We start from the raw sequence: 11,266 nt of genomic DNA, 5'->3' as shown, positions 1-11,266 counted from the left end.
CTCAAGTCAGGGTTAGACACAACACTTACCTCGCTCCGAAGACCACTTAATAATCAATCACAGCTTTTCCTCTAGAATTCACCTCCAGACCGCTCATGTCTATTCAAAAATGACTCAATAATATCAAATATTGCTAAAGGAGTCAATTATATTGCATAAATATAAATTTCCCAAATTTTCCTCTAAAAAGTCGAAAATCGACCCCGGGCCCGCTTGGTCAAAACCCAAGGTTCAGATGAAAATTCATTTGCCCATTCACCCCTGAGCCCGGATATATAATTAATTTTGGAATTCGACCTCAATTTGAGTTCTAAATCCCCAAATTTCCGAAATTCCTAGTTTCTACCCAAAGCCCCTAATTCTACCATGAAAACTCTAGATTTTAGGTTGATAATTCATAAAATGTAATGGGTAATTGAAAGAAAATGGTTTAGAATCACTTACCAACACTTTGGGGAAGAAAATGACTCTTGAAAATCGCCTCTAACCGTTTGGTTCTTGAAAATGTTGAAGAAATGGCTTAAGTCCCGTTTTGATTCTGTTTTATGCACTGGGCGACAGTGTGCATCGCGTTCGCGAGGCCACTGTCGCGTTCGCGAAGAGCAGAGCTGCGAAGCCTACGCGTTTCCGAGTCCCCCTTCGCGTTCGTGACACATTGCTCGCGTTCGCGATGAAGGAAGACTGACTCCTCCCCCAAGGTTCGAAATGCTTCGCGTTTGTGATGAGCCGGTCGCGTTCGCAAAGGGTAAATCCCCAATCACTTCGCGTTCGCGACCAGGACTTCGCGTTCGCGTAGAGTAAAAATCAGCCATCCCAGTTTCTACTTTGCGTTTGCGAGAGTGCCTTCGCGAACGCGAAGAAGGAAACCCAAAGGCACCAGAATCTACAGAAAACCAGATTTTCCAAAGTCCAAACATTCCGTGGCCTATCCGGAACTCACCCGAGCCCTCGGGGCTCCAAATCAAACATGCACACAAGTCTAAAAATATAATACGAACTTTCTCACGTGATCAAATCGCTAACACCTAGAACTAAAATTTTAGTACCAAATCAAATAAAATTCTCAAGAACACTTTAAAATTTCTATCTTCACCACCGGACGTCCGAGTCACGTCAAACCAACTCCGTTTCTCACCAAATTTCACAGATAAGTCATAAATATTATATTGGACCTATACCGGGCTCCAAAACCAAAATAAGGACCTGGTATCAAAAATTCCAAACATTAACCAATTCCTAAAAATAATTAAATTTTTAGACTTTTAATTTTTATCAAAAATTCATAACTCGAGCTAGGGGCCTCCGAATTCGATTCCGGGCATACGCTCATGTCCCATAAATCGATACGGACCCACCGGGATCGTCAAAATACGGATCAGGGCCCGTTTATCAAAAATATTGACCGAAGTCAACTAAAATTAACTTTAAAGGCAAATTTTTTTTATTTTTATCGATTTTCACAATAAAAGTTTTTCGGAAATACGCCCGGACTGTGCACACAAATCAAGGAGGGTAAAAATGAGATTTGTAAGGCTTAAGAGCGCAGAATCGAGTTGTAAATCATAAGATGACCTTTTGGGTCATCACATTGTGTTAGATTGAGAGTGGGTCACAAGATTGTGGAGAAGTGGGTGTTCGTATGAAAGGTTAGGGGGTTGCCCCACAATTTAAGCCTTAGGTTTGAGGTTTCTTCTTGTGGATTGTCGTTGTGTAATTTGATAGGATATCAAGGGTCTTTTATCAACATTACTATTGGTAGATTTACCAAGTTGAAAAGTAAGATTAGAATTCTTTATGGTTATGGAATTGATATCATTCTCATTGGAATCCTCTTGGTTCATTAGTATAGAAGAACTGGGTGAAGTGTGTACGGGAATGTCTTTGGTTATTTCAGGGGTGAGAATTTGTGTTTCAGGTTGAGCGTCGAACATATTAGGTAAAGAAATTACAGTGGGAGTGGTTAATTTACCTAGACGTTCACTTTGGTGAACATCTATATGTTGCTTCCCAAATTGGACTGAGTTTGAAACATCAGAAGAAGAATTTTCGTCCATGATTTTGTCTCCAATAATAGTTGGTGCAAGGCTATCATTGTGAGCATTGACAGAAGTGTTTTTAGAAATGTGAATGTTAGCGATCTGGGCGCTCTCTATTTTATCAAAACCAATTGACTGATTGGGAGTAGGGGCCATCAAAGGAGTTATGCTAGATTGTAGCTTGGGTTTTATTAACTCTAAGTTAAGTTGCCCCTGATTAGCGGCTTAACTGTTGCTTGCTAGCGGCTTAGTCAGACCATTTTCATGATTGTCAACGGCAGTCAAATTAAGGTGAGCATATGAGACAGATTTTGAAGAAGATTTAGAATTAGATTTTTCTTTGTAAGTAAAAGTTTTTGAATCAAGATACTTATCAGTGGTGACATGATATAATTTAACATTTATATCTTGTTCCGTTTCTTTTCTCACCGGTAGTGGGTTAGAGCTACTTCTATTTCTTCGTCGGGGGAAAACAACAGTTTGCCAGGTGTCATCCTCGTTGTAAATAAGTGGTGGGGTTTGGGTTCCCCTACCATGTTGAGGTTTAGTGCTTCGTTTCTGATCGATCTCCGTTGGTGAAGTTGTTGGCTTATAGGCACAATTAAGTTAAATATGCCCTAATTTGCCACATGTTTTACATAAAATATCTGCTCCTTCATAGAAAAGATTTTGTTTGTGCCTTCCGATAGTGATGTTTGTTTTGACTGGTATTCCAATTGGGACCTCAACACAGATAAGAGCGTATCTGCACCTTAAAGTTGCAGATGCACAAATATCAATTTTAAGAAGACGACCCAACTTGCTTCCAATCTTAGATAAGATAATTGTGTCATAGAACTCAGTAGGGAGTTTTGGTAAACGGACCCAAATAGCCGAGTAGGTGACTTCTGCCTCAAAGGCAACAAAATTTGGATGCCACTTTTTAATTGACAGAAAGAAACCATTGATAAATCAAGGCCCGTTGTGAAGTGCTTTTTGCATACTTTCTTCCTTGAGAAATTTGATGAAGTAGTAAAATCCTAAATCGATTAACAATAACTCTTCTGAAACCTTCCACAGATCTTTCAATTTTGATTTAAGATATTGGTGGCTCATTCGTTTTCCGAATAATTTGATAATAACTGAAAATTTACAAGGGAAGTACAGTCTGTTCTTGTCTTCCATAGATAACGGTATGGTGTTATCATCGTTAAGTTCGTCACCTGAATCTTTCTCCATCTGCAACTCTTTGGTACAGAACACTGTATCCGCGTTTCTTGACCCAACAGTGCAGGAAAAGGGGGTAATTAGTTTTTTGTTTTTTTAAAAAGGTTGGGTTGTTGTCTCATCTAGATTCATAGAGGTTAAATCAGGTTATTTTGGTGGTATCCACGGTTGAGATACAACAAAGGAGGTGGGAGGGATGGTCATACTAGTTATCGAAGGGAAGGGTTGGAAAGTGGTGTGGTTGTTACTATTGTAGTTTTTGTGTAGAAATTATAGCCTTCCCATAGTCTATTCGTCCAGATATTTTACCAAGCAAATGACAATAAGTCCTCAAAAAGTGCAATATAGATTTGATATACTTCTAATTCAGTTTTTAACAACCCTTAAATATCTATATCTATAATATATTAAAAGGAGGGTGGTATGCATTGTGGTTAACCCAAGTGGCAAACTAAAATAAAGCCACTTGACAATTTTAGGACAACATTAATAATTAAAAATTATAAATAAAAACATAATTAATGGAAGTAGTTTAATGAATCTTATACATAATCTAAATAGATCTTAGACAAATCTAATTTATATATCTATATTTATATGTATACTTGTATCTATATCTATATTTATATCTATATATTATACGGTAAGAGAAAAATTAAATAATCAGTAAAAGATATTTTAATAACAAGAATAATAAAGTCATATTAATATTGATAAATCGTGCAAACGAATATTTTATACGTAAATATTACTATAACATTTAGATATAATGTGTTCAACCAATTAAGAAAATATTTTTCTATGATTAATATTTGAATTGAGTTCAGTTAGTTTAAGTTTGAAAGCATAACATAATATTTGAAAAATACGGTCCAATTAAGAAAATAAAATGATAAAAATTATTTGAATTTGAGATGAGAAAGTTTTTAAATTTTTATTTATATTATATTAGAATGAGTGTAGTAAAAATAGATATTAAATTCAAACAAGCTAATAAAAATTCACATGACAATGTAATAATATTAGGTATTGAATAACATAAAATCAAAAATAAAGAATAAATAGAGAAAAAATAAAAATTAAGATTTTTTATCATAGAGAAAAAGGGTAAAACTTATTTAAATTTGAGATGAGAAAGTTTTTTATATTATGATAAGAAAAGTCATAATATAAGTTCACATAACTCAAGTCTAATAGCTAAAATCAAAAACTAAAAATATTGAAAAATAAAAATAAATTAGAGATAATGTAAGGACATTTATAAATCATAAGTTTAGAAAATAAAATAAAGTAAATATACAATACTTAAAAATAATATTAAATTTTAAATAATTTAACATTTTTGAGCAATATTTTAAAACAAATAAATATTTATTTTATAATTAAAAATTATATATTTATCTATATATTATTAAAGAAAAGTAGTCGATAATGATATTAAATAAAGTTACAAGTTAATGAAAAGCCACATAAAACGTAATAAGACAATATATTAGATTAAAAAAATAGCAAATATTTAAATTATTAGAAATGAAAGGAAAAGACTATTTGAATTTGAGATTAGAAAATTCTTAAAACTATGAGAAGAATGGTTAAATTATGGATAATACCACAAAATTGAAGTCTTATTTATGAAAAAAATAATAAAATTTTAAAAATATAAAATAAATTTTTAATATATATAATTTAACTAATGAAAATTTAAATTTAAATTTCTATCTTAAAACTAAAAAAGAAAGAAAATGATTGTGAAAATATTACTACAACATTTATATATAATATGTTCAAACAATTAAGAAAATATTTTTTTATGATTAATATCTGAATTGAGTGCAGTTAGTTTAAGATTGAAAGCATAGCATAATTTTTTGAAAATGCGGTCCAATTTAGAAAATAGAATTATAAGAATTATTTAAATTTGATATGAGATTTTTTTGTTTTTGAAAATATTATGTAAAGAAATAAAAAGTTAGTAAAACTATTACTATAATATTTAGAAATAATGTGTTCAAACAATTAACAAAATATTTTTCTATGATTAAATAAAATTTTAAAAATACAAAATAAATTTCTAATATTGGAATTTTACTATGAAAATTAAAAATTAAATTATATCTTATAGCTAAAAATGAAAGAAAATTTAACTGCATCTAATACAAAATTAATTATAAGAGAACTCAATACATTTGGAACATGATTATCAAATAACTTATGTATTAATATTTTTGACTAATTAAAAGTTATAATTTAAAATAAAATATGACATTATTTTGGTTATAGGTACAACATTAATATAAAAACTAATTAAAATTTATAGTAGGGAAGAGAATGTATAAAAAACAATAGAGGAAGTGTAAGGATACTTATAGTTTTAATTAATTTATAAATAAATAAAATAAAATAATTAAATTATATTTAAAAATATTACTGATAAATGTAAATGATTAAAATATTCTGAATAAGAGGATACATGCATAAAAATATACCAAATTTCAAGAATAAAACATTTATATTTATTAAATACTATTAAAAGTATAATAAGCAAGACATTAATTTAATCATAAGCTAATAAAAAATTATGTGATAGTATAATAATATTAAATAATAAATAATACAATAACTATAAGAAAAGAACAAAAAGAAAAAAGAATTTACGTCAAAATGATGTGATGAATAAGATATATTTGACTTTCAAATAAAAATAAAGTGATAGTAAGAATTTTGTTATAATAATATGATTAATGTGCTCGAACAAAATAAATCACAACATGACATGTTTAGTATTCTTTAATACTGACAGCGATGTCACACCTCCTTTTTCCCAAGGGGATATGAGAGTTTTTTCAATTAAAGTGACATTATTCGAAATTGGATTATTTATTTAATTCAGAGTCGCCACTTGGAATAATTTATGGTGTCCCAAGTCACCGGTTTATTTTAAATCTCAAATCGAGGAAATTTGACTCTGTTTAAAGTCTGCGAAAACCAGAAGACCGGGTAAGGAATTCTGTTAACCCGGGAGAAGATGTTAGGCATTCCCGGATTCCGTAGTTTTAGCACGGTCACTTTAATCACACCTGGCTTAATTGTTTGTTTAATTACGTATTTTAGAACCTATGTGCGTTTTATCTTTTACCGCTTTTAATTGCTTGATTATTCGTGATTATGAAAATATCTTAAAACGAGTCACGCGTACGTATACTCTTTTTATTTTGCGTGTTCAGAATCATGTCACGCGTACGTGTACATAATTAATAATACTTTATTAGTTATTAAGATTGTTCGGGCAAAGTCGCGTGAGCGCGTACTTTGATTTATTTGGGAAAATCATAATCATGTCACGCAAACGTGTACACAATTATGATAATAGATTAAATACGCGCTTAAAAGCATTTCTACGAATATTCATTTTTGAAATCGTAATCGTGTCACGCGAACGTGTACACAATCACGATAGTTTGATTAAATGTGCGCCAAAAAGCATTTCTACGGATGTTTATTAAGTCTTTCAACGTCTAACTTTGAGGTCTTTGGAAGGCTTGACATTATGGCATGTTTATTCTGAGTGAAGCCAGATTGAGGAGTGAACCAAATGTTTGAAATTTCAACAAAAGAACCATCTGTCAACTTTTAAAAATAAACAAATCTAACGAATCAACCATCATGAACGACTTACTTTGAAGGAAAAGGACAAACAACAATCTTACATTGTGGCACAGGTTCACGTTAAAGCTAGCATGGAATTAATTTAACTGACTACCTACTTATCTCTTAATTAATTGATTTAATCATGAATTAATGGCCAAATAGTAGATTATGTGCCACCATTTAAATTGGCAAACTCAGACAGACCCTTGATAGGCCCAGTGTGGAAAACATGGGCTCAAGATAGAGCCTAAACAGAAAATAAGTCTCTGGAACCGAAAAGAAAATAGGCAGCAGCAAAAACAAATGCAGCAACAGAAACCAGCAAGAACCAAAGAACCAGCAGCCAAACGAAATTCCCATAAAATGGAGTAAAACCAGTAGGAAAATGGAAAAGAATTAGCAGCCTTGAATTTTTTTTGTTCTGTTTTCTTGTTTTCTGTTTCAGCTTTAAATCCAAAAGAGTAAAAATCAGAATGAAGATGGAGAAATCAAATCCCTGAATTTCTGAGGAAAAGTCCCTTATATCGAGTAAGAAAGATTTGTCATGTGCACCTAAGAGAGGGAATAATTTGCGGAATGTATCCTCCCTGAAATTAAGGAAAATAGCATCTTTCAAAACTGAATTGGACAGCTATCCAACAGCTGTCCATTCAGATATTCCCCTTATATTTTTCAGCCCCCCTTAACTTCTATATTTTAACCTTTGTAACCCCATATTTGACCTAAACTCTTATCTTGTTGCATTTTAGTCCCTCACCATATCTCTAGAACCTTCTCAAGCAGTTACGGATAATATTCTTTCAAATTCAATTCCTAAACTACCCCGTAAGAATCTTGTATTTACCTTCCTTTCACTTAACCTTTTCATTTACCCAAAATTACTGCCTTCTTTCTTAACAACATTAATCAGGAATTAACTAAGCTTAAACTATCAATAAACTAACAAACACAACTAAACATGAATTGACAACTAATCATCATTTTGAACAAATATGCAATTTAAAACTATAGCAACAAACTATCCAAACCTCAAATTCAACTAACTGGACAATTAAAATAATTGATGATTGAATTAAGCATACTGTCAAATAAGAACTAAGAATTAAATAATAATTAAACAAGGAATCACTAATTCAGGGAATGAAGTGAAGGAAGGGATTACTAATAGAGCGCTATTGCCGAAAATGAGGAAGTTCTGGACAGTGTCCGGCATCGCAACACGAATGTTGACTCATGCTTAAGGGCACAGCCAATGCTTCATGTAGCGACGACAAACACAAACCAAAGAAGAAAAGGACCAAAAACATGGGGCTCTCCACAAAATTGGCCAGCTAGTGACGAGTGGACCGGTGACCGGTGAACGGGAATCGAGCTGGGCTTGATGCAGATCGAAAACTTTTATCAAAACTGTTCATTAGTATAGCAAGACTGGAATCAAACAAGAAAACTAAAAAAAATGATTTTAGGTCTCCCTCGATTTCTCAGATCTGGAAATTGACTGATTTGGTGGAGTTTTTGGGGAAGTCGAAAGTAGATTTGGCTTGAGGATGAAGAGAGGAGTATAGGGTGTGAGTTTGAGGGGGTTTAGAGACCGGCCCGGCCGGTAGGGTGTGGGAATTTAGGGCGGCTAGGGTTAGGCTAAGAGTGGAGGGAGATGAGAGAATGAAAGGGGTCTCTAGGGTTTGAGGGGGGGGGGGAGGGGGGGTGTTTGGACAGTTAAATGGGAAAAGGGGAGGAGTTCCCAACCGTTGGATAGGAAAAGATGAACGAATGAGATGAGGTATGACAAAAACGACGTCGTTTGGTTATGGGGAGTATGGACCAGGTGGATATGGAGACTGGGTTGGGGTTGGTTTGGGAGAACTGGGCCATCGAGGCAAGCCCAATTCGAATAACTGCACAACTTTCTTTCTTTCTTTTCCTTTTTCTTGATTTTTAAATTCTAATAAAGTTAATTAAAAACTTAATTCAAGTCCTAAATCAAATCTAATCTATAGAATTAAATTAATTATCTATTTCTAACATTAGAATAATTAATTAACTTAAAACTAATGAAAGAAAAATACTAATTTTAAAACTAAAAGCTAAATATGTAAAAATGACCGATTATTTTTTTTATTTAATAATGCAATTAACTCATTTAATTAAATCCTAAATACAATTAAACCTAAATTTATATGCAATGATTTGTTTTTAGACATTTTTTGGTATTTTCTTATAATTTTAAAAATATTAAACATGCAACTAAATGCAAACAACAATTAACAGAAAATTCATAAAAGTTCTATAAAAATTAAAATAATTAGAAAAATCTATTTCGTGGATTTTGTAGGAGTATTTTTTAGTCGGGCAAAAATCACGTGCTCACAGTTGTCCCTCTTTGCTCGGAAACATGAAGAGTTTTCGGACAAAGATAAAGTGAGCAAATACGAGCAATTTTTGCCCGTTTGGATACTCCATGGGAAGCGTTTTGAAAAAATTTGACCGAACCTTGCTTCGGAGGTTGCCTACATATCCCTGGCTATAAAGGAATCAGGTCAGTGTAGTTCTGGAAACTTTAGTAGCTGGGACTACCGAGAAACTGTGATTTCACTGCTGTTGCTGCTGTTACTGCTTGCTGAACTCCTTATTACACCAAAATCAAAATGAAAATAAAGTAAGCAAGTCTATCAGCTATGAGTTGCAAGATTCCTATCTATAAGTCTTCTGAAGCTTGATCTTGAGTCTTCTGCAGTCCTGTTGTGCATCTCGAACTGTTGACTCGCATTCTTGAGGCGAGCTTCTGCTACTTCAAACTTGAATTGACCATATTCTTCAGGCAGGCTCCTGCTACTGTCTTGAGCTGGAATTTAACTCTGAAATGAATTCTGAAATGACTTCCCTCATTCTCCAGATGGGTGTCTGCTACTGACTTGAAATTTGAAATAGATTCTGAGACGAATTCCCTCGTTCTCCAGGTGGGCGCCTGCTACTGACTTAAAACTTGAAATAAATTCCCTCGTTCTCTAGGTGGGTGCCTGAGACTGACTTGAAACTTGAAATAAATTCTGAAATGAATCCCCTCGTTCTCCAGGTGGGCGCCTGCGACTGACTTGAAACTTGAAATGAATTCCCTCGTTCTCCAGGTGGCTGCCTACAACTGACTTGAACTCGAATAAATTCCCTCATTCTCCAGGTGGGCTCCTGCTACTAACTTGAAACTTGAAATGAATTCCCTCATTCTCCAGGTGGGCGCCTGCTAATTACTTGAACTTGAAATAAATTCTGAAATGAATTCCCTCGTTCTACAGGTGGGCGCCTACTACTGACTTGAAATTTGAAATAACTTCTGAAATGAATTCCCTCGTTCTCCAGGTGGGTGCCTGTTACTGACTTGGCAATCGAAATAACTTTTGAAATGAATTCCCTCATTATCCAGATGGGTGCCTGCTGCTGACTTGAAATTTGAAATAACTTCTAAAATGAATTCTCTCGTTCTCCAGGGGGCACCTGTTAGTGACTTGGAAATCGAAATAACTTCTGAAAAGAATTCCCTCGTTCTCCAGTGGGCGCCTGTTACTGACTTGAAAATCGAAATAACTTTTGAAATGAATTCCCTCGTTCTCCAGGTGGGCGCTTGTTACTGACTTGAAAATCGAAATAACTTCTGAAATGAATTCCCCCGTTCTCTAGGTGGGCGCCTGTTACTGCCTTGAAACTTGAAATGAATTCCCTCATTCTCCAGGTGGACGCCTGTTACTGACTTGAAAATCGAAATAACTTCTAAAATAAATTCCTTCATTCTCCAGGTGGGCGCCTGTTGCTGGCTTGAAACTTGAAAGGAATTCCCTCGTTCTCCAGGTAGGCGCCTGCGATCATAACAACATAGACAAAACAAAGAAAATTTTCTGCCCCAATTTGTACCAGGAACACTCATGAGTGTTAGTTGAATTCCATTATCTATGAGGGTCCTGAAAATTTAAAACTAGATCCCATTATCCAGGAAGGTCCTGAAAACCTGAAATCTAAATTTCATTATCCGGGGAGGTGCTGTAAACTTAAAACTAAATCCCATTATCTAGGAGGGTCCTGAAAACTTGAAATTAAATCCCATTACCCAGGAGGGTCCTGAAAACTTAAAACTGAACTTACATGGATCATGCTTTCCTCATGGAGGATTCCTGCAGAGAAAATAAAATTTCTTGCCCCTGTTTCAAACAAAGAAAATCTCGTCAGTTTGAAAATGTGGTGGTTAATTTGTGGCATCCTTGCTGAAGATCTATACTTCTGCCACTATCACGCTTCATTCTGATTAGATGCTTCGGGCTAACAAAGACTTGTTTGACCTTCTGATCGAACCTTGACCACAAAACTTCTGAATCCGAATCTCTTACACT

This window comes from Nicotiana tomentosiformis, chromosome 1 (genome assembly GCF_000390325.3).
Source record: "Nicotiana tomentosiformis chromosome 1, ASM39032v3, whole genome shotgun sequence".
Classification (NCBI taxonomy): Eukaryota; Viridiplantae; Streptophyta; class Magnoliopsida; order Solanales; family Solanaceae; genus Nicotiana; species Nicotiana tomentosiformis.
Note: the sequence above shows the minus strand (reverse complement) of the source record.